Source organism: Tympanuchus pallidicinctus, unplaced genomic scaffold (assembly GCF_026119805.1).
Source record: "Tympanuchus pallidicinctus isolate F22 unplaced genomic scaffold, pur_lepc_1.0 scaffold111, whole genome shotgun sequence".
Classification (NCBI taxonomy): Eukaryota; Metazoa; Chordata; class Aves; order Galliformes; family Phasianidae; genus Tympanuchus; species Tympanuchus pallidicinctus.
Window position 1 is genome coordinate 82,501 of NW_026294629.1, and position 5,396 is coordinate 87,896.

At 32.1% G+C, this 5,396-nt stretch overlaps 1 long non-coding RNA gene across 1 annotated transcript in view; it reads left to right on the forward strand.

Moving 5' to 3' along the window:
* Positions 1-1,238, forward strand: part of LOC128075071 (uncharacterized) — a 32,058-nt gene extending 30,820 nt beyond the window's left edge. The window contains exons 2-3 of the long non-coding RNA XR_008203577.1: positions 47-87; positions 1,156-1,238. This is a non-coding gene — a long non-coding RNA (uncharacterized LOC128075071). The remainder of the gene's footprint in view (positions 1-46; positions 88-1,155) is intronic.
* Positions 1,239-5,396: the final 4,158 nt, after the last annotated feature.

Genomic DNA, 5,396 nt, shown 5'->3' on the forward strand with positions numbered 1-5,396 from the left:
TTTAGTGGAAAAACAGGGATTTGTATGAAAATAAGCGACATTTAAGGTTAAAAACAGGGATTTCTATGAAAATAAGCGATATTTAAGGTTTAAAAACTGGGATTTTAATGAAAATATGCCACATTTTAGGGGAAAAACAGGGATTTCTTTGAAAATAAGCGATATTTAATGGGAAAAACAGGGATTTCTGTGAAAATAAGCGATATTTTATGGGAAAAACAGGGATTTCTGTGAAAATAACTGATACTTAAGGGGAAAAACAGGGATTTCTATGAAAATAAGCGATATTTTAGGGGAAAAACAGGGATTTCTGTGAAAATAAGCGATATTTTAGGGGAAAAACAGGGATTTCTGTGAAAATGAGCGATAGTTAAGGGGAAAAACAGGGATTTCTGTGAAAATAAGCAATATTTTAGGGGAAAAATAGGGATTTCTGTGAAAATAAGCGATATTTAATGGGAAAAACAGGGATTTCTATGAAAATAAGCGACATTTTAGGGGAAAAACAGGGATTTCTGTGAAAATAAGCGATATTTTGGGGGAAAAACAGGGATTTCTATGAAAATAAGCGATATTTAAGGGTTAAAAACAGGGATTTCTATGAAAATAAGCGATATTTAAGGAAAAAAACAGGGATTTCTGTGAAAATGAGCGATATTTAAGGGGAAAAACAGGGATTTCTGTGAAAATAAGCGACATTTTAGGGGAAAAACAGGGATTTCTGTGAAAATAAGCGATATTTAATGGGAAAAACAGGGATTTCTATGAAAATAACTGATACTTAAGGGGAAAAACAGGGATTTCTATGAAAATAAGCGATATTTTAGGGGAAAAACAGGGATTTCTGTGAAAATAAGCGATATTTTAGGGGAAGAACGGGGATTTCTAAGAAAATGAGCGATATTTTAGGGGAAAAACAGGGATTTCTTTGAAAATAAGCAATATTTTAGGGGAAAAACAGGGATTTCTGTGAAAATAAGCGATATTTTAGGGGAAAAACAGGGATTTCTGTGAAAATAAGCGATATTTTAGGGGAAAAACAGGGATTTCTGTGAAAATAAGCGATATTTCAGGGGAAAAACAGGGATTTCTGTGAAAATAAGCAATATTTTAGTGGAAAAACAGGGATTTGTATGAAAATAAGCGACATTTAAGGTTAAAAACAGGGATTTCTATGAAAATAAGCGATATTTTAGGGGAAAAACAGGGATTTCTGTGAAAATAAGCAATATTTTAGGGGAAGAACACGGATTTCTATAAAATGAGCGATATTTGAGGGGAAAAACAGGGATTTCTAGGAAAATAATCGATATTTTTTGGGAAAAACAGGGATTTCTATGAAAATAAGCGATATTTAAGGTGAAAAACAGGGATTTCTATGAAAATAAGCGATATTTAAAGGGAAAAACAGGGATTTCTGTGAAAATAAGAGACATTTTAGGGGAAAAACAGGGATTTCTAGAAAAATAAGCGATATTTTAGGGGAAAAACAGGGATTTCAATGAAAATAAGCGATATTTTAAGGGAAAAACAGGGATTTCTGTGAAAATAAGCGACATTTAAGGTTAAAAACAGGGATTTCTGTGAAAATAAGCGATATTTAAATGGAAAAACAGGGATTTCTATGAAAATAAGCGAAATTTTAGGGGAAAAACAGGGATTTCTGTGAAAATAAGCGATATTTTGGGGGAAAAACAGGGATTTCTATGAAAATAAGCGATATTTAAGGGTTTAAAACAGGAATTTCTATGAAAATAAGCGATATTTAAGGAAAAAAACAGGGATTTCTGTGAAAATGAGCGATATTTAAGGGGAAAAACAGGGATTTCTGTGAAAATAAGCGACATTTTAGGGGAAAAACAGGGATTTCTGTGAAAATAACTGATACTTAAGGGGAAAAACAGGGATTTCTATGAAAATAAGCGATATTTTAGGGGAAAAACAGGGATTTCTGTGAAAATAAGCGATATTTTAGGGGAAGAACGGGGATTTCTGTGAAAATGAGCGATATTATAGGGGAAAAACGGGGATTTCTTTGAAAATAAGCAATATTTTAGGGGAAAAAAAGGGATTTCTGTGAAAATAAGCGATATTTTAGTGGAAAAACAGGGATTTCTGTGAAAATAAGCGATAGTTTAGGGGAAAAACAGGGATTTCTGTGAAAATAAGCGATATTTCAGGGGAAAAACAGGGATTTCTGTGAAAATAAGCAATATTTTAGGGGAAAAAAAAGGGATTTCTATGAAAATAAGCAACATTTTAGAGGAAAAACAGGGATTTCTGTGAAAATAAGCGATATTTTAGTGGAAAAACAGGGATTTGTATGAAAATAAGCGACATTTAAGGTTAAAAACAGGGATTTCTATGAAAATAAGCGATATTTTAGGGGAAAAACTGGGATTTCTGTGAAAATAAGCAATATTTTAGGGGAAGAACAGGGATTTCTATAAAATGAGCGATATTTGAGGGGAAAAACAGGGATTTCTAGGAAAATAATCGATATTTTTTGGGAAAAACAGGGATTTCTATGAAAATAAGCGATATTTAAGGTGAAAAACAGGGATTTCTATGAAAATAAGCGATATTTAAAGGGAAAAACAGGGATTTCTGTGAAAATAAGCGATATTTTAGGGGAAAAACAGGGATTTCTAGAAAAATAACAGATATTTTAGGGGAAAAACAGGGATTTCTATGAAAATAAGCGATATTTTAAGGGAAAAACAGGGATTTCTGTGAAAATAAGCGACATTTAAGGAAAAACAGGGATTTCTATGAAAATAAGCGATATTTAAATGGAAAAACAGGGATTTCTATGAAAATAAGCGAAATTTTAGGGGAAAAACAGGGATTTCTGTGAAAATAAGCGATATTTTGGGGGAAAAACAGGGATTTCTATGAAAATAAGCGATATTTAAGGGTTAAAAAAGGGATTTCTGTGAAAATAAGCGATATTTAAGGAAAAAAACAGGGATTTCTGTGAAAATGAGCGATATTTAAGGGGAAAAACAGGGATTTCTGTGAAAATAAGCGATATTTTAGGGGAAAAACAGGGATTTCTGTGAAAATAACTGATACTTAAGGGGAAAAACAGGGATTTCTATGAAAATAAGCGATATTTTAGGGGAAAAACAGGGATTTCTGTGAAAATAAGCGATATTTTAGGGGAAGAGCGGGGATTTCTGTGAAAATGAACGATATTATAGGGGAAAAACAGGGATTTCTTTGAAAATAAGCAATATTTTAGGGGAAAAAAAGGGATTTCTGTGAAAATAAGCGATATTTTAGGGGAAAAACAGGGATTTCTGTGAAAATAAGCGATATTTTAGGCGAAAAACAGGGATTTCTGTGAAAATAAGCGATATTTTAGAGGAAAAACAGGGATTTCTGAGAAAATAAGCGATATTTTAGTGGAAAAACAGGGATTTGTATGAAAATAAGCGACATTTAAGGTTAAAAACAGGGATTTCTATGAAAATAAGCGATATTTTAGGGGAAAAACTGGGATTTCTGTGAAAATAAGCAATATTTTAGGGGAAGAACAGGGATTTCTATAAAATGAGCGATATTTGAGGGGAAAAACAGGGATTTCTAGGAAAATAATCGATATTTTTTGGGAAAAACAGGGATTTCTATGAAAATAAGCGATATTTAAGGTGAAAAACAGGGATTTCTATGAAAATAAGCGATATTTCAGGGGAAAAAAAGGGATTTCTGTGAAAATAAGCGATATTTTAGGGGAAAAACAGGGATTTCTATGAAAATAAGCGATATTTAAGGGTTAAAAACAGGGATTTCTATGAAAATAAGCGATATTTTAAGGGAAAAACAGGGATTTCTGTGAAAATAAGCGACATTTAAGGTTAAAAACAGGGATTTCTATGAAAATAAGCGATATTTAAATGGAAAAACAGGGATTTCTATGAAAATAAGCGAAATTTTAGGGGAAAAACAGGGATTTCTATGAAAATAAGCAATATTTAAGGGGAAAAACAGGGATTTCTATGAAAATAAGCGATATTTAAGGGGAAAAACAGGGATTTCTGTGAAAATAAGCGATATTTAAGGGTGAAAAACATGGATTTTTATGAAAAAATGCCACATTTTAGTGGAAAAACAGGGATTTCTGTGAAAATAAGCGATATTTAATGGGAAAACCAGGGATTTCTGTGAAAATAAGCGATATTTCAGGGGAAAAAAAGGGATTTCTGTGAAAATAAGCAATATTTTAGGGGAAAAACAGGGATTTCTATGAAAATAAGCGATATTTAAGGGTTAAAAACAGGGATTTCTATGAAAATAAGCGATATTTTAGGGGAAAAACAGGGATTTCTGTGAAAATGAGCGATATTTAAGGGGAAAAACAGGGATTTCTGTGAAAATAAGCGATATTGAAGGGGAAAAACAGGGATTTCTGTGAAAATAAGCGATATTTAAGGGGAAAAACAGGGATTTCTATGAAAATAAGCGATATTTTAGGGGAAAAACAGGGATTTCTGTGAAAATAAGCGATATTTTAGGGGAAAAACGGGGATTTCTGTGAAAATAAGCGATATTTTAGGGGAAAAACAGGGATTTCTTTGAAAATAAGCAATATTTTAGTGGAAAAACAGGGATTTGTATGAAAATAAGCGACATTTAAGGTTAAAAACAGGGATTTCTACGAAAATAAGCGATATTTTAGGGGAAAAACAGGGATTTCTAGAAAAATAATGGATATTTTAGGGGAAAAACGGGGATTTCTATGAAAATAAGCGATATTTAAAGGGAAAAACAGGGATTTCTGTGAAAATAAGGGATATTTTAGGGGAAAAACAGGGATTTCTGTGAAAATAAGCGATATTTAAGGTTTAAAAACAGGGATTTCTGAGAAAATAAGTGAAATTTTAGGGGAAAAACAGGGATTTCTGTGAAAATAAGCGACATTTAATGTTAAAAACAGGGATTTCCATGAAAATAAGCGATATTTTAGGGGAAAATCAGGGATTTCTATGAAAATAAGCGATATTTAAGGGTGAAAAACAGGGATTTTTATGAAAATATGCCACATTTTAGGGGAAAAACAGGGATTTCTATGAAAATAAGCGATATTTAATGGGAAAACCAGGGATTTCTATGAAAATAAGCGATATTTTAGGGGAAAAACAGGGATTTCTGTGAAAATAAGCAATATTTCAGGGGAAAAAAAGGGATTTCTGTGAAAATAAGCAATATTTTAGGGGAAAAACAGGGATTTCTGCGAAAATGAGCGATATTTAAGGAGAAAAACAGGGATTTCTGTGAAAATAAGCAATATTTCAGGGGAAAAAAAGGGATTTCTGTGAAAATAAGCGATATTTTAGGGGAAAAACAGGGATTTCTGCGAAAATGAGCGATATTTTTTGAGTAAAACAGGGATT